The following is a 24,480-nucleotide window of genomic DNA, read 5'->3' on the forward strand; positions in this document are numbered from 1 at the left end:
AGGTCTTGTAGAAGGGCCTCTCTGGATTACGGCGGCGGTTACTCATGGGTGAAGATTTACGCGCGTGCTTCCGGAAGGCACACATTACTCCCCTTGCTCCGCCCAGTTTAGAGACCTGCGCACCCGCAAGGGCGTGAGAGAAGCGCCAACGCGCGGGGACCCCCTGCACACGCGCGCACTTCCGCCGGCGTTCCGCCGTTGCGCCGCTGCAGGCCAATCAAATAGTGCCTTGCCTCTACGCCCCCGGCTCCGCTGAACTTCCGTCCTTGTTTCAGGACGATTTTGGGAACACAATAGTTCCCCTCGCCGACGTTCCCTTAGGGGCGTTGCCACATGTCGTCACCCATGGAAACGGCTGTCCGCGGGGCGGACTCCAAGCCTCGCCTGTGTGAACTGGCTGTTTTTCGTTTCCAAGAGAAAACTGTCACCCCGCCCACCTCCAACCTCCCCCCAACACCTCAGGATGGAAACGCCGCTCTCAGGTGAATGAGAAATGTTCTGATACAGAAAAAAGGAGTTCGTGTTTCTTTCAGAAGGTGACCGTTTTCCTCGTGAGGTCACGAGCTGTCCGTCCGATGCCCATAATTCCCGAGGCCCGGCGTGGCGTGTTTCCGGTCGCGGGGCTCTTCGGAGAGCTGCGGGGCGAGGCGCGGGCGACCGGGGGCGTCAGCGAGCCCGTGTTGACCTGCTCTCGCCGGCTAGTGTCCTCCCAGTGCCCGTCTCCCCTAGCGAAGTAATAGTGTCCTGTGTTTCCTGATTGTAAAAACAGTGCTTTTAAAAAAATGCCTGCTCCCGGTAAGAGGAGCAATAGTTCAGTAGTACATACATGTTTATAAAAGAAGCTTAAACTCTCATTATCGCCACCATGGATATTACCATTAGCGTATTGCTACATAAATTTAGAGTTTTCATAATACACGTAAAGGTGTTTGGTTTTTTAAAATAGAAAATGTAAGCAAGTTATTTCCCGGTAATGTCTTTGCAGGTAAATTAAAATACCGCTTACTTTTTTTTTTTTTTTTCGAGAAAAATTTAAAAATGTCTTGCCCTGTTGTTGCCCAGGCTGGTCTTGAACTCCTGGCCTCAAGTTATCCTCCCACCTCAGCTTCCTCAAGTTCTGGGATTGAGGGCATGAACCACCGGGTCCAGCCTACAGAATCATTTTTAATGGCTGTGTGGATGTCATAATTTGTTCAACCATTCCCTAAGTTGTTGGACTTTTCAACCATTTCCAGCTTTTCACTTCTACTTAGATGAATATTCTTATATGTAAATCTGTACAGGTCCCTGATTATTTTCTTACAATAAATTCATATAAATAAAATTACTGGATCAAGGAAAATGCAGGTTTATAAGATTCTAGACGATGTTACCAGACTCTGCCCTAGAAACATATTTATTTACTACTTTTCCATTAACAGTATGAGAACACGAATATTCTGTCTGCACCTCCTTGGTAATCTTAGAGATTGCCAATCTTTGTGATCTTTATCATCTCTTTTAAAAAGACTCTTGTTTTAATTTGCATTTTGTTGCGTACATATAAAACTGAACATCTTTCATATAATTATTGGCTCTATTTTTGGGAATTGCGAGTTCGTGACTTCTGCCTATTTTTAAAATGAAGTATTAACATTTTAGAAATTACAGGTGCTTTTTGTATATTAGAAATAACTTTAACTGAGATATTTACAAATATTTTTCTTGTTTTTTAAGTTCATCTTTTAATATTGACTGTTTTCTTTTTTCCTTTTACTGAAGGAAATTTTTAATTTTTATGTAGGTATATCTAATGAGTCATTTCTTTTGTTTCTAGCTTTGATGTCATGCTTACCTTTATTTTCTTCTAGCATTTTTAGGGTTTAAAAAAAATAATTCTCTGGGCGAGGACGGTGGCTCATGCCTGTAATCCCAGCACTTTGGGAGGCCGAGGCGGGTGGGATCACAAGGTCAGGAGTTCAAGACCAGCCTGGCCAAGATGGTGAAATGCTGAAAAATACAAAAATTAACCGGACATGGTGGTGGGTGCCTGTAATCCCATCTACTCAGGAGGGTGAGTCAGAGAATTGCTTGAACCCAGAAGTCAGAGGTTGCAGTGAGCTGAGATTGCACTCCAGCCTGGGCGACCCAGCGAGACTCCGTCTCTAAATAAATAAATAAATAAATAAACATAATACTTCTCTGGGGAAGGTGGCTCACGCTTGTAATCCCAGCACTTTAGGTGACTGAGGTGGGTGGATCACCTGAGGTCGGGAGTTTGAGACCAGCCTGACCAACATGGAGAAACCCCGTCCACTAAAAAATACACAATTTGCCAGGCATGGTGGTGTATGCCTGTAATCCCAGCTACTCAGGAGGCTGAGGCAGGAGAATCGCTTGAACCCAGGAGGCCGAGGTTGCCATGAGACAAGATTGCAACATTGCACTCCAGCCTGGGCAACAAGAGCAAAACTCCATCTCAAAATAATAATAATTCAATATTTACTGCATCTGAAGTTTATAAGGAGTAAGGGAAGACTCTAATTTTTTTTTTTCTAAATGACTTGCTGATTGCCCCATACCATATGTTAAATACTCAGTTTTCCCTACTGATTTAAAATGGTACCTTTATAAAATGCAGCTGGCCCTCTTTATCTGTGGATTCTGCATCCATGCAGTCAACCAACCTTGGATTGAAAATAATCCAGGAGAACAAAAGGCATGGTTTCATCTGTACTGAACAGGTACAGACTTTTTTTTTCTTGTCATTATCATGTAAACAGTGCACTATAACAACTATCTGCATAGCATTTACATTAAATTAGGTAATGTAGAGTATAATCACTCTGGATTATAAGTAATCTAGAGTGACTTAAAGTATACAGGAGGATGGATGTGCGTAGGTTATATGCAAATACTGCATCTTATGTAGTGGACTTGGTCATCCTCAGATTTTGTTATCCATGGGGGTTCCTGGAACCAGTCATACACAGATAACAAGGGATGACTGTACTAAATGTCCATATGTACTTTTTCTGCTTCATTGGTTTATCTGTTACTGGGCAATAATACTGTTTTAACATACTTTTAGATTATTTAAAAATTTCTGATTGTATTAATCTCTGCTTACTAGTCTTTAAGAATTGTCTTTAAAAATGTATTTAATATACATAAAATATAATTTTGTAATACATGTAAGTTTAAAAGTATAATAATATGAAGCCAACCTCAACCTAACCTAGAACATTACCAATAGCGGATAAATCTGTGTGATCTTCCCAGGATGGCAGAGGATATCCCTGCCATCCTCTCCAGAGATATATTATTTCTTCCATGGTAACTTTAAACTTTGTCAAATTAAAAAAGAATTGTAATTTTGATTGTGATTGCAGCACTTTTATTGATTAATTTAGGGGAAATGGATATCTTTTTTAAAAGTAATGAATACTTCTGTAGTTTCTACAAAGTGCTTTATTTGTGTTATTTAATCCACACAACTCTATTAATCACCCTCATTTTACAGTTGGGGTAACTGAGGCATAAAGAAATAGAATAATTTGTCCAAAGTCAAGCTGCTAATAAGTGACAAGGTCCAAAGTCAAACCCAAGCAGTTTGACCCCAGAGTCTGTGCTCTTGTATTGTCTCTCCACAATATGGAACTGCTCATTTATAATGCACATGCCAGTCAGTTTGCCTCCACCACTCCCCCACATCCCATTTGGCATCCTTATCCTTTGTTAACCCGCTTCTCCCTTGCCATAGCTGATTGGACTAGAGGTGGGTAGAAAACTGATTCAAGCTGGTCCAGTCAGATTCTCTTTCCTGGAAATGTGCAGTTACATAGTTTTAACTGGTCTCTTGACCTAGAAAGTGATGACACTTTCCCCTAGAAAGGGAAAAGGAGGGAGAGATGTTTGATCCACATGTATTAGTACAGAGAAAGCAAGGCTGCAGAAAGAAGCAGATTCACAGATAAACAGTTACAAAGTCCTGTGGCCCTAGAGGGAGATGATGGATTACCTGCCCAGGGTTCTGGGGCTTTCTACATCCTGGCTTGCCACTACTAAGTCTCTACTGCTCTATCTACTCTTAGGGATCCCACAGGGTCTCCCTCCTCCTTCAAATAGACCCCTCTTCCACCAGACGTGGTGGCTCACACCTGTAATCCCAGCACTTTGGGAGGCTGAGGCAGGTGGATCACCTCAGGTCAGGAGTTTGAGACCAGTCTGGCCAACATGGTGAAATCCTGTCTCTACTAAAAATACAAAAATTAGCTGGGCATGGTGGCGGGGGGGAGGTGGTGGTGGTGGCGGGCACCTGTAATCCCAGCTACTCGGGAGGCTGAGGCAGGAGAGTCGCTCGAACCTGGGAGGCAGAGGTTGCAGTGAGCCGAGATCGCACCACTGCACTCCAGCCCGGGCGACAAAGCAAGACTCTGTCTCAAACAAACAATAACAAATAGACCCTGCTTTCAACTTAAGCTCATTCAACAACAAATAGACCCCACTTTCAACTTAAGGTCACCTGAATGACTTCTCTTTGTTGTGAAACTGCCACCTGAAAACATGTGGTCCTCCATTTACCCAAGTTTTCTTTTAAAGTTTTCCACTAGCATTTTCTTCACATAGATCCATATATTTCTTGTTCAGTTCATTCCTAAATATATTTTAGGTGGGTGGCTTTTTCCTTTTCTCTTTATAATAATTTCAGTTTGTCATTGCCCCCTTCACATCTTTATCTGCAAAAATTTGGCTTTCACTTGTTGAGATTGCCAAATGTCAATGGCTTATAAATGTGACATTAATCTTCCAAATACATTCCAAAATAATGTTATCCACTAGATATATTTTTTAGTTCTATACTTTGAATTGTTCTGGCGATGATTCATATGAGGATGACGATGATTCATCTGATAGAAGTGAGCCACAAGGATCCCAGAGAAGTATAGAATTTCCTATAACCTGATTTAAAAAGAAAGTCTAACATATGAATAGAAACATTGAATTTCCAACACATTTAACTGATATTAAAATAGATAAAATGAAGAAAACTACTTTCAAGACCAATTTTCACATGCAAAACAAGGTAACAGTATAATTTGGATAATATTTGGAATAGAGTAGATAAAAAATAGAGATTAAGAGAAATTCATATCTTACTCTTAGCATAGGCACATAATCCTGTATACAAATTCTTTCTTGCCAGATGTGCTTCAGAATTCAGAGTTGTCAGGATTTTAGACAGGAATATAATGCATATCTCATATATTCTGTAACAGCCCAGTAGGATATGGAGTATCGTCTTTTAATCAAACACAGAAATATGCATGCAAAAAATTCATCACTATTAACCCTAAGTAGGATAAACAAAGGCTAGAAATAGATACCTGTTCAGGTCAGATTTTGCTGCTAAATGAGTGTGCCACAAACTTATGAAAAACTTCAGGTTTCTATAGTTTTTTTTATTTTGGAATTTTAGACAATGGTTTGTAGACCTCTACAAGAAAATATGTTCAGATTTCAACATCTGGCCAAGTCTGAGTCAAAGAGTTGTTAATGCTAAGACTTGGCTGTGTTAGATAGTCTTGTGGTTTGGGGTGTTTAGTCTGAAGGCAAAGAGCGAGCCGTTTTTTTTTTTTTTTTTTTTTGATACCAGAGTCTTGCTCCATATCCCAGGCTGGAGTGCAATAGCACAATCTTGGCTCACTGCAACCTCTGCCTCCCAGGTTCAAGCAATTCTCCTGCCTCAGTCTCCCAAGTAGCTGGGATTACAGGCACCCACCACCACACCCAGCACATTTTTGTATTTTTCATAAAGATGGGGTTTCACCAACGTGACCAGTCTGGTCTCAAACTCCTGACCTCAGGTGATCCACCCGCTTCAGCCTACCACAGTGGTGGGATTACAGGCGTGAGCCACCACGCCCGGCAAGCGTGCCCCCTTTTAGAAGAACAGAATATAGACTTTGAAGCAGTTATCGAAAAAATAATGGACCAAGGTTTTTTTTTCCTTTGTTTTTTGTTTAGACGGAGTCTCACTCTGTCACTCAGGCTGGAGTGCAGTGTCGCAACCTCAGCCTACTGCAGCCTCCACCTCCCAGGTGCAAGCAATTCCCCTGCATCAGCCTCCTGAGCAGCTGGAATCACAGCCGCACACCACCACGCCCCACCAATCTTTGCCTTTTTATTAGAGATGGGGTTTCACCATATTGAACAGGCTGGCCTCAAACTCCCTACCTCATGATCCGCCCACCTTGGCCTCCCAAAATGCTGGGACCATAGGAGTAAGCCACCATGCCCAGCTGGCAATGTATTCTTTTATATTTAAAGATAATTTGGCAGGGCGCCATGACTCACGCCTGCAGTCCCAACACTCTGGGAGGCTGAGGCAGGTCGACCATAGGATCAGGAGATCAAGATCATCCTGGGCAACATGTTGAAACCCCATCTCTACTAAATATAAAAAAATTAGCCCAGCATAGTGGCCAGCGCCCACAGTCCCAGCTACTTGGGAGGCTGAGGCAGGGGAATCACTTGAACCTAGGAGGCGGAGATTGCAGTGAACGGAGACCTTACCACTGCACTCCAGGCTGGGCAACAGAGTGAGACTCTGTATCAAAACAAAAAGATAATTTTTGCCTAAAACTACAACTTTCAATATTTGAGTCCTAAGTCTACTTTATTCCATTTCCTTGTTTTTTAGGATTGTCAACAGTCAAATAACTAAAAACAAAAATAAAATTATAAGGCCAGAATGTAAACCAAAAATAAAATTCTGAGATCCCTCGACAACCATCTGAATGGACTTCCTCCTCCACCAGGACACTAAAATTTAACCTGAAAGACTGGTTCAAGCCAGGATGGGAATTAGGGGTTGGACATGCCTCCTTGTACCCTCCAGCATGAACATTAACACAGACCTTACGTCTGATAAGGAACATTTACAGTCTGTTCTCTCTTAAGCCTGCTATCTGGAAGCTTCATCTGCATGATAAAATTTTGGTCTCCATAATGTCTTAACATAACCCAGACATTCCTTACTATTGATAATAACTCTTTCAGTCAATTGCCAATTAGAAAAATTTTAAATCTACCTAAGACCTTGACCCCGCCCCCGCACCTTCCCCAATTCAAATTGTCCCACCTTTCTGCACAGAACCAAATGTATATCTTTTTTTTTTTTAATTGTACTTTAGGTTCTGGGGTACATATGCAGATCATGCGAGTTTTTTTTTTTTTTAATCAAGTTGCATTCTTTACCATTTTTTCCCGTCATTATTTCAGTATGGTGTTCTGATTGAAATGAATTGCAATAAACTCAAAAACTTCCCAACAAATCTTAAATAAAAAAACCTTGATGTATTTTTCCTTAAACCTATCAATCAAGAGATCCTTGCCTTGATGTTTCCATTTTTTGTTTCTAGCATATAGGAGCATTTCCTTCTAAATATCCTATGGCTGTACAGATGCTGCTTCAGCTGAGTCTATTAAAGTGTCAAAATTAAGGAATTTATTCAGTTATTATATAAATTGAGTGCCTATTCTGTGCCAGACTCTGTGCTAGGTGTTGAGGATACAGTCTGGTGAGCAAGAAACATTTATTAATAAGATCTTACAGTACAGTGTGATAGGTGATGTGATAAGGTAAGTACAGTGTAGCATGGAACACCATGTATTGGACTGAGAGAAGGACTAAAGGCTAAGTAATAAATCAGGCATATGAAGTTGAGGAGGGAAATTTAAAAATATTCTAAGACTGATTTTCAAAGTGTGGTTCATGAACCACGAGCATCAGCGTCATCAGGGAGCTAGTCAGAAATTCAGATTCTTGGCCCTTACCTCAGACCTACTGAATCAATAACTCTGGAATTGATTAGACAGAGCCCAGGAATCTGTGTTGTTGTTGTTGTTATTGTTGTTTTGAGACGGATCTCACTCTGTCACCCAGGCTGGCATGAAGTAGCGTGATCTCTGCTCACTGCAACCTCTGCCTCCAGGGTTCAAGCAATTCTCCTGCCTCAACCTCCGGAGTAGCTGGGATTATAGGCACGCACCACTATGCCAGGCTAATTTTTGTATTTTTAGTAGAGATGGGGTTTCACCATGTTGGCCAGGCTGGTCTTGAACTCCTGACCTTGAGTGATCTGCCGGCCTGGGCTTTCAAAGTGTTGGGATTACAGGAGTGAGCCGCCGTGCCTGGGCTATATAACATTCTGGAAGTAACAAGACAATAGAAATAAAGAACAGATTAGTGGTTGTCAGGGGTTAAGGAGGGGGTGGGGGTTGAAGGGAAGTGGGTGTGGCTATAAAAGGGCAGCATGAAGATTCTGGGGTAGTGGAACTGTGGAAATACTCTGTATCTTGACTGTAGCAATGTCAATATCTTAGTCATGGTAGTTTACTACAGTTTTGTAAAATGTGACCATTGTGGGAAACTGAGTAAAGAGTACACAGAATCTTTGTATAATTTCTTACAACTACATATGAGTCTACAAATATTTAAAAATGAAACATTTTAAAATAACGCTGTGAAGAATAATAAATCAGGATATTCGAAAATGTCCTGAGGCAGCTAAAGTGTTTTTTAAAAATCAGGATGAGGGGACAGAGAGAGATGAGAAAATTTATTTTATATGGGGATAGTTAAGAAAAATGTAGCTATTAAGGAAGTTAGGGCATTACCTATGAATGTTTAGAAAACATTAGAAGTACAAAGATACTGAGGTGGGTGTTCTTGGCATAACTGAGGAATAGCAAGGATACTATTGTGCATAGAGTAGGATGAACAAGTGGAAAGCTATAGGAAATGAGATCAGAGTGGGTGGAGATTGTGGTGGAGAGATACATCATAGAAGAGCTTATTTCATCCGGAATAGAATGGGAAACCACAGAAGAGATTTAAGCAGAAAATGAACATGATCTAACTTGCATTTTGAAAGTAGCATTTCACTGGTTAAAAAATCGAGTGAGGGGGCCATGGATAAAAATGGAATACCAATTGTGAGGCTATTGCAATGATTCAGGCAAGCCATGATGGTGGTTTGGACTAAACTGGCAGAGCAGGAGGTAATAAGAAGCAGTTTGACTATGAATAATTTGTGATAAAAAGTTATTTAAATCTATGCAGATATTATGTACTTTTCTAGTGCTGATGTTAATTTAACAAAGAGACTTGAAGAATTTCTCAGAATAAAGCCTTGAGTTTTATTCCCATTTTAAGACCTACTAAGAACTATGCTTACATGCCTGGAGTTCCATCAAGTGCATCTTCATGATCCTTCTCTTGTCAACTTCAGTCACCAGTCATAGAAATATACAGACGGTCCTCAACTTACAGTGGTTCAACTTGCGATTTTTCAATTTTACAGTGGTGCGAAAGCAGTATGTATGCAGTCGAAACCATATTTCAGGTACCCATAGAGCCATTCTACTTTTCACTTTCAGTGCATGAAAGTGTAAGTTATATGAGATATTCAGTACTTTATTATAAAATAGGCTTTGTGTTAGATGATTTTGCCCAACTAATGTAATGTTGGGCTATTGTAAGTGTTTTATGCATGTGTAAGGTAGGCTAGGCTAAGCTATGATGTTTGGTAGGTTAAGTGTATTAAATGCATTTTCGACTTACAGTATTTCCAACTTAAGATGGTTTTATTGGACTTACACCTATTGTAAATCAAGGAGCATCTGTATGAGAACACATGGGCACATAAAGGGGAACAATACACACTGGGGCCTGTTAAAGGGTGGAGAGTAGGAGGAGGAACAGAATCAGGAAAAAAAAACTAATGGGATACTAGTCTTAATACATGGGTGATGAAATAGTCTGTACAACAAACTCACATGACACAGTTTACCTGTGTAACAAACCTGCACATGTACCTCTGAACTTAAAATAAAAGTTAAAAAGAAAAGCCAAATCTGTGAACTAGAAGTGAAAGACAAATATTTATATGTATTTTGCCCTGTCTTCAAATAAAGATGTTGATTAACTTGAAAAGAAAATAAAAGGAACATCTGTAGTGCCTTGGTTAGTGAATATATTTCCCTCTAGTTATACCCATGTTACTAGAATTATTCTGTGTATATATTTTTTAATTATATAAACTACAAACTCCTTATCACTGCTTCTGAGGCCTGGCATAATCTGGCTGGTCCCTGTCAATTTTTCCAACCTCATCTTTTCCTACTCTTGTCCCTCCTCTTGTGCTTCAGCCACACTGGTCTGTTTCAAGTACTCAAACATTCCAAGTTCTTTTCCACTTGAGAGACTTTGTATGTGCTGTTTCTCTGCCTGGAATGCTCTTCTCTTTGAATGGTTGCCAATCTTGGATTTCACTTATGTGTTATGTCCTTATTCATTTATTCAGTGCCTAGTGTTCCAGGCATGTTCTATGTGCCCCTCGCAGAGCATTGAACCGGATGATCCCTGCCCTTGAGACCTTCCCTAAGCACCCCGATGGAAGCTTCCTTGCCCCCTCCTCTATGATTGTACATCTTTCTTCCTTTTTGTGTCCCTTCTTGTACTCATAGCGGTTTGTAATTATTTTACTTCTTTGCCTTCCCCTCCTGCAATGAAAATGTAAGCTCCAATGGCTGGGGCCTTATCTGTCTGTTTGCCATTATGTCCCCAGCATCTAGCAGAGTGACTGGGATAGAACAGATCTCAACTTATTGAATGAATGAAAGAATGAATGAGTAATCAGCATCTGAAGAAATTTGAACATGTCATCTGTTAAAACTAAAGTTAAAGAAGATGCAAATTATGTTCATTGCAGATTCAACATAGAAAATGAGTAGTTAATCTCTATCAAAGTGCCTAGCTTATAATAGATGCTTATCAAAATAGATTTTGAATGTATAAAGAAGTGAATACGTTTGAATTTATTTTCCTATTCCCTGTAAGGAAGATTTTTAGTGACTAGTACACCAACCAGTATCTCACCTGATCCTATATCATTTAAAGTTAAAAGTTCTGGCCAAGGATTCAGAAAGTGAAATGATTTCCCTAAAAAACTCATACATTTATGTTTTATGTATTTTCTCTTTGAGACAGATTCTTGCTCTGTCACCCAGGCTGGAGTGCAGAGGTGTGATTTCAGCTCACTGCAGCCTTCGTCTCCTGGGTTCAAGCTATTCTCCTGCTTCAGCCTCCCAAGTAACTGGGATTACAGGTGCCCAGCACCATGCCCAGCTAATTTTTGTATTTTTAGTAGAGATGGGGTTTCACCATGTTGTCCAGGCTGGTCTCGAACTGCTGGCCTCAGGTGATCCACCCGTCTTGGCCTCCCAAAGTGCTGGAATTACAGGCATGAAGCACCATACCCAGTCTTTTAGGTATTTCTTAAATAATTATTGTTATGATACTAACAGTTGACCTTATAAGCTCTGCAAAGATACTTTGTCATAGAATGCTTAAAGGAATGTATTCATCTTTACTTAAATAAAACGAAAAATATTTATATAACTATAAACTTTAGCATTGGAAGGAAACACATATTGATTGAACATGTACAACATCCCAGACACTTCGCTTAATTATTATCTTCTTTCATCCTCACAATAATTGAGAGAGGTATTATTATTCTCATTTTACTGCCGCTGCAGGAAACAAGGGTCAGGGAGGTTAACCAAATTGATCCAGGAAAAATAGTAGGTGGTATAGTGAAGAGTCAACCCACATCTTTGGATTCCATGAACAGGGTACTTTCTGTCTCTTTGGGCCTATCAAGTAAGTCCCAGGTATTAAAAACACCCATCACTTAGAAATAATATTTATATATATAGAAATAGGTTCTAAATAATTGAAATAGGTCCTAAACTTCTTCGTGTTTTGGAGAGGTACTCTCAATACAGTCTCCCTGGAGTGGATATCACATTCCAGGTCTCTTCCTCACCTTAGTACATTTATTTTTTCAAGTACTTATATAGTATTTACTATGTTTTAGTTTCTTTATAGGTATTAACTCATATAATTCTCATTTAACAACTCTATAAGGTACTATTATAGTCCCATTTTATAGATGAGAAAATAAGGAACAGATAGGTTAAATAACTTAACCCAAATTACAGTTATTAGCAGAGCTGTGATCAAATCCAAGCAGTCTGGTGCTAGAATCTATATTTTAACCACTAGATTATGTTGGCTTGAGGCCTTTCTAGGTTCAGAAAATTCAGTATTAGCCTTCACCAAAGTGATCTCATTTTAGGGCATTGACAACTTATTGCTTAACAATTAACCAAACAAGTATTGAGTATACTGGATATTCTCGTTCAATGCTTACTCTGTTTCACGGCAGTTCTACCTATGAAGACAATTTATAATCAGAGGCTTCTTGGTGCACTTGGAACTAGATCAAGGGAAAGTAGCTGGCTGATCTTAAGAACTTATTGATTCCATTTCCACTATAGGATTATGTCTGTGACAGCCATTCTCCTGGACAATACTGAAGGTTCACTGCCTTTCAGAGGTGTAAGCTTACAGTGCTGACCAATCCTCCTCAAAGTTGAAATAGTCTTTCTTTAGACATTATATTTAGTCAGGGCTCTTCTAGTTGTAAGTTATAGAGTCCTAGCTCAAATAAGCTTAAGCACAAAAGGGAATTGTTTGACCTATGTCCCTGGAAAGTTAAAAGGTGAACTTGGCTACCATATCTAGTGGCTCAAATGCAATTGCCTTCCAGGTTTCTCTTTGTCTATCTACACCCCCTCATCCTCCACAACTCTGGCTCAGCTTATCTGTGTGTTGACTTAAGTCATTCCTATAGAAAGAGATTTATTGGACCATGTTGGGTTACCTATTCTGTTTGGTATTAGTAAATATGGCCACGAAAATAAGATATTCCTGTTTGGTTGGGCTTGGGTCAACTGTCCATACATCTGGTCTTGGGGCCTGTGTTTATTTGATGACCCCACCAGAAGCACGTATTGGAGGAAAGGAGGATACATTCTTCAAAAGACTTAGGAATGGACTGGGTACAGTAGTTCATGCCTGGGTACAGTTTGAGAGGCTGAGGTTGTAGGATCGCTTGAGCCCAAGAGTTCAGGACAAGCCTGGGCAGCACAGTGAGACCTTGTCTCTACAAATAATAAAAAAATTAGCTGGGCATAGTGGCATGCCCTCGTGGTCCCAGCTACTCTGGCTAAGGCAGGAGGATCGCCTGAGCCCAGGAGGTAGAGGCTGCAGTGAGCCATGATCATGCCGCTGTGCTTCAGCACGGGTGACAGAGTGAGACCTTGTCTCAAAAAAAAAAAAAAAGAAATAGGAATGATGTACAGACAAGAACAACAACAGAAAAAACATAACACATACATATACACATTCATTCCTTTTTTTTTTTAACCATTTATTTTTAACTTGTAAATTCAGGAGTACATGTGTAGGTTTATTAAATCGGTAAACTTGTGTCATGGGGTGTGTGTGTGTTTTGACACAGTCTCACTCTATCGCCCAGGCTGGAGTCTAGTGGCGCCATCTCAGCTCACTGCAAACTCTACTTCCTGGGTTCAAGAGATTCTTGTGCCTCAGCCTCCCTAGTACCTGGGACTACAGGGATGTGCCACCATGCCTGGCTAATTTTTTGTATTTTTAGTAGAAACAGGGTTTTGCCATGTTGGCCAGTCTGGTTTTGAACTCCTTGCCTCAGGTGATCCTCCTGCCTCAGTTTCCCAAAGTGCTGGGATTACACCCCCGCTCCAAGAAGATTTGTTGTACAGATTATTTCATCAGACTGGTATTAAGCCTAGTATCCATTAGTTATTTCCTGATCCTCTTCCTCCTCCCACCCTCCACTCTCCAGTAGGCCCCAGAGTTTGTTGTTCCCCTCTATGTGTCTCTGTGTTCTTATCATTTAGCTCCCACTTATAAGTGTGAACCTGTGGTATTTGGTTTTCTGTTCCTGCATTAGGTTGTAAGGATAATGGCCTCCAGCTCCATCTATGTTCCTGCAAAGTATATAATCTCATTCTTTTTTATGGCTGCATAATATTGCAGGGTGTATATGCACCACATTTTCTTTATCCAGTCTACCATTGATAAGCATTTAGGTTGATTCCATGTCTTTGCTATTGTGAATAGTGCTACAATGAACATCTGTGTGCGTATGTCTTTATAATAGAACTATATAATAGATTTATATTCCTTTGGGTATATTCTCAGTAATGGGATTGCCGGATTGAATGGTATTTCTGTTTTTAGGTCTTTGAGGAATTATCACATTGTCTTCCACAGTGGTTGATATAGCCTTGGATATCCTGGATACCAGGTAGTTAGAAGTCACATGAAACACAGGGCCTCAAGCCTACCTCATCTCCCCCTCAACATTAGTTCCTAAATCCCATATCTTCTTTTTTCTTGGCTTGGCACGGTGGGGTATCCCTGTAATCCCAGCACTTTGGGAGGCTGAGGAGGGTGGAACCTGAGGTCAAGTGTTCACTACCAGCCTGACTAACATGGTGAAACCCCGTCTCTTCTGAATACAAAAAAAAATTTGCCAGGTGTGGTGGCGCATGCCTCTAATCCGAGCTACTTGGGAGGCTGAGACAGGAGAATTGCTTGTACCTGGGAGGCAGAGGTTGTAGTGATCCAAGATCTTGCCATTGCACTCTAGCCTGGGAAACAGAGCAAAGCTGTCTGAAAAAAAAAAAATTAAGGAAGTCACATTTGCCATGAAAATTTCATGATATTTTGTTCATTACTGCATTTTGCCTTTGAATGAAAAAGTTTGTTCTTTCTCCAAGAGGCACATAGCAGAACAGGAACTGGTGTAGCAAAACAGCCTGTGAAGTCAAACTAGTGTGAGTTTGAGTTATAACTCTGTGATTTCCTTTTGAATAAACCTCTGTGAACCTCAGTTTATTTATATACTTGACTATGGATAAGAGACCTATTTTCCAGGTTTGTTTAAGGATTTAAGAAGGTAACATGTAAAGTAGCATAGTGACCTGAGAGTTTCAACTCCAGTTGCACATTAGAATCATCTGGGGGCTCTTAAAAACTAGATACTCAAGCCCCACCCCTAGAGATTTGATTTCAATTGATTTTAGGTTGATATATTTTAAAAAGCTTTCCATGTGTTTCTAAAGTTGAGAAAAACTGACATGCATATATGTGGCTGGCACAAAGCAAGGACCCAATAAATAGCAATTTCAAAAATGTTAAAAAATTATAATAGAAGGCTTCCAGAGGCAGATTTTACTTGAAGCAAACAAGGTGTAAGCTTCAGGACCCTCACTTGCGTAGGCTCCTTCTAAGGCTCGGTGAGTTCTCCTCCGGAGTGGAGAGCACCAGCGGCTCCTCCACCTGGGGTCCCCTGCCCATGCTATCTAATCCTCTTTCACTTGATTATTTCTCCAGCTGCAAGAGGAACTTTAGATAATGGAAGAGCTCAGCCAAATTTCAGAACAAGGATTCAAATGATTTCCATGGAAAGTAATTACCCACAAATAGGTAATTCTTGTGATTCTCATTTTACTAGTGTTGAAACCAACACCTAGAGATTATGTGATCTGTCTCAAGTCACAAATCAGTGGATAGTAGCCACAGCAGCACAGTAATAGAATCCATGCGTCTTGTCTTAACGCTCCTTGCCTGGGCACATGAGCCCATCTCCTGAGGGACAGGGCAGGTCTGTGTTGGTGATCATGTGTAAACTGCAGACGATGGTGCCACTGACCGTTCCTTGTGTAATGGATACATCCCACAGATACATCCTGGGACCTCACTAGCTTGTGACCTCAGAACAAGGCCATGCAGCTTAATGTCCAAACTACAGCTCTGAGCCCATGGAGCTGAGGAGTCCATTCCACTGCTGGGTCTATACCCTCGTCCTGCCTCCGGCAAACCCAGGGAATGCTTAGGAGGTAGTCTACATCTGTCCCGCACTCACACAGGCCTCCTCCAAGACCCTGGAAAAAGCCTTTGCTGTGTATATAAATGAGCATATGTTTTTGTAGAATTTGTAAATGTTTTCTCTTTCTCGTTTTAGAGAGTGGGTCTTGCTCTGTCACCCAGGCTGAAGTGCAGTGGTGTAATCAAAGCTTACTGAAGCCTGGAACTCCTGGGCTCAAGTGATCCTCCTGCCTCAACCTCCCAAGCAGCTGAGACTACAGGCTCACCTGCACCTAAACTCCATTAATTTTGTTAAATTATTTTTTTATAAAGACAGAGCCTTTTTGTGTTGCTTAGGGTGGCCTCAAACTCCTGGGCTAAGCAATCCTCTGTCCTTGGCCTCCCCACCAGATTTCAATACTTTAACAGCAATCAGTTAAGACTTCTGCTACTTCTACGTCTTTACACTTTCCTTGTCTATGGAGGCATTGAAGTGGCTGTGGGCCTTTTATAGGATCTGGTTAAGAGGAAAGTGAATACTGTATATGTTAGACCTAAAAACACACACAAAAAACAACAAAACCTTAAAAAATTAAAAAACATATTTTGTAGAGACAAAGTTTTTCTGTGTTGCCCAGGCTTGTCTCAAACTCTTGGCCCTAACTGATCCTCCTGCCTCAGCCTTCTAAAATGCTGGGATTACGGGCACAAACCACCATGCCAGGCCAAAAAAAATTTTTTTAATGAGAAAGTGAAGTTGGAAATAACGCTATATAGTTTTTGTTTTTTTTTTTTTTTTTTTTGAGATGGAATCTCGCTCTGTCACCCAGACTGGAGTGCAGTGGTGCAATCTCAGCTCACTGCAACCTCCGCCTCCTGATTTCAAGGGATTCTCCTTCCTCAGCCTTCGGAGTAGCTGGGATTACAGGCATGTGCCGTGACACCCGGCTAGTTTTCCTATTTTTAGTAGAGATGGGGTTTCACCATGTTGGCTAGGCTGGTCATGAACTCTTGACCTCAGGCAATCTGCCCACCTCAGCCTCCCAAAGGGAAATATGCTATTTTTAACAGCTTTACTCAGATATCCTTTTTACATTTTATTTGTTTATTTATGAGGTCCCAGGTCTGTTCCCTCCAAACACTGTTGAAGTAAGAGACAGATCCTTGGGACCTCTGAACATGTTAACTACTCATGTATTATTGAAATATAATAAACAGCACTTTTTTTAAAAAAACAGGCTTTTGTTCTGTCACCCAGGCTGGAGTACAGTGGCACCAACATGGCTCACTGCAGCCACCACCTCCAGGGCTCAAGTAATCCTCCTGCCTCAGTCTCTCACGTAGCTGGGATCATAGGTATGCACCATGGTGCCTGGATGCTTTTTTGATGTTTTGTAGAGACAGAGTTTCACTTTGTTGCCTAGGGTGGTCTTCAACTCCTGGGCTGAAGCAGTTCTCCTACCTCAGCCTCTCAAAGACTTAGAGGCGTGAGCCGGCTGGGCGTGATGACTCACACCTACAATCCCAGCACTTTGGGAGGCCAAGGCAGGTGGATCACCTGAGGTCAGGAGTTCGAGACCAACCTGGCCAACATGGTGAAACACCGTCTCTACTAAAAACACAAAAGTTAACTTGGTATGGTGGCGGGAGCTGTAGTCCCAGCTACTCAGGAGGCTGAGGAAGTAGAATTGCTTGTACCTGGGAGGCAGAGGTTGTAGTGAGTGGAGATTGAGCCACTGCACTCCAGCCTGGGTGACAGAATAAGACTCTGACTCTGTCTCAGTAAATAAATAAACTAATTAAATAAGTAAAGGCATGAGCCACTATGCTCAGCCTTAAACAAGCATATATTTAAAGTGTACAGTTTGAAATATTTTGACTTATGTTCAGTGTAGCCTGAGATAACATCACAAAATCAAGGCAATGTATATATTCTTCACTCTCAAAAGTTTTTTCATACCTCTTAGTAACCCCTCTCTCTTGCCGTCACCCCCATCCCCAGGCAACCACTGATCTACTTTCTTTCAATATAGATTAATTTGTATTTTCCATACTTTTCTGTAAATGGAATTAGATAGTATATACTCCATTTTTTCTGTGTTTTTTTCACTCAGCCTAGTTATTTTGAGATTCATTCATGTGATTACATCTGTCAATAGTTCATTCCTGGCTGGGCATGGTGGCTCACACCTGTACTCCCAGAACTTTGAGAGGATGAGGCAAGAGGATTCCTTGAGGCCAGAAGTTTGCAACTAGCCTGGGCAATGCAGGGAGATCTTGTCTCTACAAAAATGTTTTAAAAATAGTTTATTTTTAAATAGTTCATTTCTTTTCAGTACTAACTAGCATCCATTTTATGGATATGCCATAGTTTTCTTATCTGCTCAACTGTCAAGAGACATATGAATTGTTTTCAGCTTTGGGCCATTACAAATAAAGCTGCTATGAACATTGGTGTATAAGCCATTATTTATATGGCTCATGTTTTCATTTCTCCTGGGTGAATACCTGGAAGTAGAATGGCTGGGTCATGTGGTAGATATATATTTTATTTTTAAGAAACTGCCAAGTTTTCCAAAGTAGTTTTATCATTTTACATTCCCACTAGCAATGTACAAAAGTACCAGTTAATCTATAGCCTTCTTAATACTTAATATGGTCAGTTTTTCATTTTAGCTATTCTAATAAGTCTGGTAGAATTTTATTGTAATTTAAATTTACAATCACCTAATGACTAATGGTGTAAAGTATCTTTTCATGTGTTTATTGGCCATCTCTATATTTTCTCTATAAAATGTTTTTCATCCCAGCTTATGGGAATTTAAAAAAAGTTTTTTCACCGCGTGCGATGGCTCACGCCTGTAATCCCAGTACTTTGGGAGGCTGAGGCGGGTGGATCACGAGTTAAGAGATCGAGACCATCCTGGTCAACATGGTGAAACCCTGCCTCTACTAAAAATACAAAAAATTATCTGGGCATGGTGGCGCACGCCTGTAATCCCAGCTACTCAGGAGGCTGAGGCAGGAGAATTGCTTGAACCCAGGAGGCGGAGGTTGTGGTGAGCCGAGATCATGCCATTGCACTCCAGCCTGGGCAACAAGAGCGAAACTCTGTCTCAAAAAGAAAAAAAAAAAAGTTTTTTCAATTCTTTTGCCCATTTTGTAAAAATTTGGGTTGCTAATCTTCTTCTTATTGGGTTTTGATAGTTCTTTATGTATTTAATGTATTTAGGATACTCTCAAACACAGTCCGGCTCCATATGGCCAAAATAATATTTCCAAAGCCAATTACTCATCTCAAATGATGGCATGTGTGGGATGCTGCACTCTTACCCACGCTGCAGTATCTTCTGCACAGCACCTGGCCAAACCAGTCTAAAAGTCCTTTTCACTAGCATAGGAGGAAGGAGCTTTTCTCCTAGCACAGGAGGCAGACTAGTTCAGACCTACACATAATCCTGCCTACAGTCTAGTCTTAAATCTCCCATGAGCAAATGCTTTAACAAAAATACACCTACATCTTCCAAGAACCATCACTTTCAAAGACACTCCAGCCTACACTGGCAGTTAGAAAAGCAAAAAAAAAAAATTTTAAAGTCGCTCATTCTAAAAGTGCATAGTCCTGCTAATGATGCTACTAATATATATCCCTGAATGGAAGGCTGAACATTTTAAACCTTCAGATGCCTTACAACTGCCTGCAGTTGTCTTCACAGTTGTCTCCAAGAGCAATCGATGGATTCCTGTGTGTCATTTGCATTTCGTGGGTTTTATTTTGGCAACTTTTCTCCAAAGCAGAGATTTTCATCTCTGTTTCTAGAAACAGAACATTAATAGTAAATGTCACTTCTTCAGTTTCTCAAAACAGCAAATGTATTTATCTACTGGACACTGAAATATATATACTACATATGTAATAATTTATAGTCTATAAATAAAAGTTTTATAATATAAATATGACATATTTATAATAAATTATATATATATATATATATATCAATAAGGAACATCTACAACTCTCCCTTCTAAAAAACTTTTTGGGGCAGGGCGCGGAGTATCTGGACTGATTAGTAAGCAGTTGGGGGCTGCTAGCACTCCGAAATGCCTATGTCTAGCATCTGGCCACTTCCAAACACTAGCAAAACTCTGATAGGGAAGTGAGGGAGCCACTCTACACAGAGCCAAGAAGTGGTGGCAGAATGTTTCTCCCATCCTAAGCTTTTCCTGCTACTGTAACTTTTAGTTACACAAAACAAAGGAAGGTTTTACAAAAGTACATAGTATAGGAACATTCATGGAAATTAGAGCTAACTTTGTGCAAAGGACTCTAGTTGATACAAGATGGATAGGAGGCCACAGGGCAGAGATGAAGCTAAAGGAAATCACAGCCCTTGGAATTAATTGACAATAGCATGAAACTTACAGTTGGCACTTGAACAGCACAGGTTGGAACTGTGCTGGTCTACTTGTATGCAGATTTCTTTCAATCAATATATTGGAAACTTTTTTGAAGATGTGCAACAATTTGAAAACTCTCACAGAACTGCCACCCCTGAGACAGCAAGACCTCTTCTTCTTCCTCCTCTCAACCCACTCAACATAAAGATGACAAGGACGAAGACCTTTATGAAGATCCACTTCCACTTAATAAATAGCAAATATATTTTCTCTTCCTTATAATTTTCTTTTCTTTTTTGTGGGGGGTAGGTAGAGTCTAGATCCGTTGCCCAGGCTGGAGTACAGTGGAGAGATCTCAGCTCAGTGCAACTTCTGCCTCCTGGGTTCAAGCTATTCTCCTGCCTCAGCCACCCAAGTAGCTGGGAACAGATGTGCACCATCATGCCCAGCTAAGTTTTGTATATTTAGTAGAGATAGGGTTTCACCATGTTGACCAGGCTGGTCTCAAACACCTGCTCTCAAGTGATCCACCCCCTTCGGCCTACAGGTGTGAGCCACCACGCCCAGCCGCCTTATGATTTTCTTAATATTTTCTTTTCTCTAGCTTACTTTATTGTAAGACGACAGTATATAATGCATATTACATACAAATTTTTTGTTTGTTTGTTTTAAAAAGATAGAGATGGGGTTTCACCATGTTGGCCAGGCTGGTCTTGAACTCCTGACCTCATGATCCACCCATCTCAGCCTCCCAAAGTGCTGGGATTACAGGCATGAGCCACTGCGCCCAGCCCACATACAAAATTTTTGTTAACTATGTTATACATAAGGCTTCTGGTTAACAGTAGGCTATTAACAGTTAAAGTTTAGGAGAGTCAAAAGTTATACACAGATTATCAACTGTGCTGGGGGTTGGTGTCCGAAGTCCCTCATTGTTCCAGGTTCAACTCTAGTTATATACCTGGATCATGGGAATATGAAAAGATTTCCTGAAGTTTTGCCATTTTTTCTACTTTGATTCCTTGTTTGTTTGTGCTACTTCTCTGCTCAAAATAGAATATTTTTTAATGGGGGGGCAGGGCAGGCAGGGTCTCACTCTATTGCCCAGGCTAGAGTACAGTGGCATGATCATGGCTCACTGCAGCGTCAGCTTCCTGGGCTAAGGTGATTCTCTCACCTCAGCCTCCAGAATAGCTGGACTACTGGTGCACACCACCATACCTGGCCTTTTTTTTTTTTTTTTTTTCAGGGACAAGGTCTTGCTATGCTGCCCAAAGCTGTTCTTGAACTCCTGGCCTCAAGTGATCCTCCTGCCTCAGCCTCCCGAAGTGCTGGAATTACAGATGTAGCCACTGTGCCTAGTCTAAAAACTTCTTTAAGTCATTCTTCTGCCAGATCTTATTGCAGAATCTTCAAAAATTTTGGAAACAAAATCCAAGTCAAAGGAACTAAAAAGTCACAGTTGTTTGAAAACATTTATTATAGCATCAAAAACTATTAAACCCCTCAACAACCCTTGAGAATTTATCATATTTGATATAGCACAGTCATCATCATCATCATCTTCACATAAGTATTTATCTTTTTTTTTATTCCAGACAGAGTCATGCTCTGTCGCCAGGCTGGAGTTCAGTGGCCCTAGATCTCCGCTCACTGCAACTGAGTAGCTGGGACTACAGGCACGCACCACAATGCCCAGCTAATTTTTGTATTTTTAGTAGAGATAGGGTTTTACCATGTTGACCAAGATGGTCTCAATCTCTTGACCTCATGATCCACCTGTCTCAGCTTCCCAAAGTGCTGGGATTATGGTTACAGGTGTGAGCCACCATGCCCCGCCTATATTGCTCTTTAACACACTTTATACATTACGTCTTTTAATAAGTCAGAACAGCCGTACGTGATAGATGTTATCATCCCCTTTTCACAGATTGAAAAACTGAGGCACAGAGAAATTAAGTCATTTACTAACAGCTGGTAAATGGTGGAATTAAAAATCAAACACAGATTCATTTAACTCTGGAGCCATGCTGACTATTACCTCACCTTATTCACTCCTTCATTCAATAAATGATATGTGTAGGAGCAGATTTACCATGAAGCTAGTAAAGCTTAGGTCCCTTGACTTCTCCAAGCTCCTTCCAAAGCTTGGGAGTGGGGGTCCATCATGATGTGTTCATGCAGCGTGTGTCTTTGTAAAATTGGCAATCAATTAAGACTGTGGTCTGGTCACTCTGGCTCCTCCTCCATCACACTTACCCTCCCATCGAGTGGCACTGGAGTGGCTGTGGATATTTTTGCGATAATGCTAAATTGGGGATTGGGGATACATCTGATTTGGGTTTTGTATAATATTTTACATAACTCACAATCTCTTTTGTGTAAGGTTAAGCTATCACTGCCTATGTTGCTGTAGAAATGGCTTTTGGTAATATTCTTTTTTTTTTATGAATATGTGTCATTCACCACCAAAATAAAATTACTAGATTAGTGTCCCCTATATTAAATTTCTTTTCAAAGATTGTATTTGTGGGCAGGGAATCCACAATTTCATTTTTAGTTCATTATCCCTACATCATGTTTACATTTTGCCAGCTACTCGAATTGTGATACAAATCAAATATATAAAGAGGTTTCTTTATTTTATTTGTTTTGTGTGTGTGTGTGTGTGTGTGTGTGTGTGTGTGTTCAGAGGAATGTATTGAGTAGAGGTGAGGAACTAGGATGTTGAAAAGTAAAAAAGGAGAGAAGGAGAGGAAGAAAGAGGAAGAAAAAGAGGGAGAGAGAGAACAGGAATATTGCTTCATTCTAAAAATGGGTATTAATAATGACCGATCAATATTTTGTGTATTTAAAATCTGTAAATATTTATTGAGTTTACTTGTTCCGGATCTGAGTTGAAGTCCTGGATATCCTTATTAATTTTCTGTCTCGTTGAGTCTAAATCTCGTTATGGGTCTAATGTATCTGGGTATTAAGATCTCTTATTGTTGCATTGATCCTTTTACCACTGTATCTTTGTTGCTTTGAAATCTATTTTATCAAATATGAGAATTGCAACTCCTGCTTTTTGTTTATTTATTTATTTTTGCTCTCCATTTGGTTGGTAAATTTTTCTCCAACCCTTTGTTTTGAGTCTTTGTGTATCTTTGGATATACCATTAGGTTTTGGCTGTATCTTTTGATTGGGGGATTTAGTCGATTTAAATTTAGGGTTACTGCCATTTGATGTTAACTGGATATTTTATCCATTCGTTGATGTAAATTCTTCTTTATGTTGATGCTCTTTACTTTTTGGTATATTTTTAGAAAGGCTCATACTGGTTGTTGCTTTCTATGTATAATGCTTCTTTCAGAAGTTCTTGTAAAGCAGGCCTGGTGGTAATAAAATCTCTGAGTACTTGCTTGTTCATAAAAGATTTGATTTTTCCTTCAATTGTGAAGCTTAGTTTGGCAGGATATGAGATTCTAGGCTGAAAGGTCTGTTCTTTAAGTATGTTGAATATTGGCCCCCACTCTCTTCTGGCTTGTAGCGTTTCCACTGAGAGATCTGCTGTAAGTCTAATAGGCTTCCCTTTATGGGTAACCTGGCCTTTCTCTCTGGCTGCCCTTAGTATTTTCTCCTTCGTTTCGATCCTGGTGAATCTAACGATTATGTGCCTTGGGGTTGCTCTTCTTGAGGAATATCTTTGTGGTGTTCTCTGTATTACCTGGGGTTGAATAGCATCCTGCTTTGCTAGATTGGGAAAATATTCCTGGATAATATCCTGAAAAGTATTTTCCAGCTTGGATTCATTCTCTCCATCACATTCAGGTACACCAATCAAACGTAGATTGGGTCTTTTCACATAGTCCCATATTTCTTGGAGACTTTGCTCATTTCTTTTCATCCTTTTTTCTCTATTCTTGTCTTGTCGTTTTATTTCGTTAAGTTGGTCTTCAACCTCTGATATCCTTTCTTCTGCTTGATCCATTCTGCTATTTAAACTTGTGCATATTTCACTAAGTTCTTGTGTTGTATTTTTCAACTTTGTTAGTTCATTTATATTCCTCTCTATATTGTCTATTCTTTTCAGCATTTCGTCAAACCTTTTTTCAAAGTTCTTAGTTTCTTTACATTGGGTTAGAACAAGTTCTTTCAATTCCCAGAAGTTTCTTATCATCCACCTTCTGAAGCCTACTTCAGATAATGGAACACAGTCCTTTTCCATCAGGGCTTGTTCCGTTGGGAGAGATCCAAGATGGCTGATCACTAACAGCTCGGGATTGTAGCT

At 40.3% G+C, this 24,480-nt stretch overlaps 1 pseudogene across 1 annotated transcript in view; it reads left to right on the plus strand.

The window, feature by feature from the left end:
* Positions 1 to 268: 268 nt before the first annotated feature.
* The window catches only part of LOC118147314 (farnesyl pyrophosphate synthase pseudogene), a 32,454-nt pseudogene continuing 8,242 nt past the window's right edge, over positions 269 to 24,480 (plus strand). The window contains exon 1 of the transcript XR_013526587.1: positions 269 to 482. The product of XR_013526587.1 is annotated as a farnesyl pyrophosphate synthase pseudogene (transcript). The remainder of the gene's footprint in view (positions 483 to 24,480) is intronic.

Source organism: Callithrix jacchus, chromosome 14 (genome assembly GCF_049354715.1).
Source record: "Callithrix jacchus isolate 240 chromosome 14, calJac240_pri, whole genome shotgun sequence".
Lineage (NCBI taxonomy): Eukaryota > Metazoa > Chordata > Mammalia > Primates > Cebidae > Callithrix > Callithrix jacchus.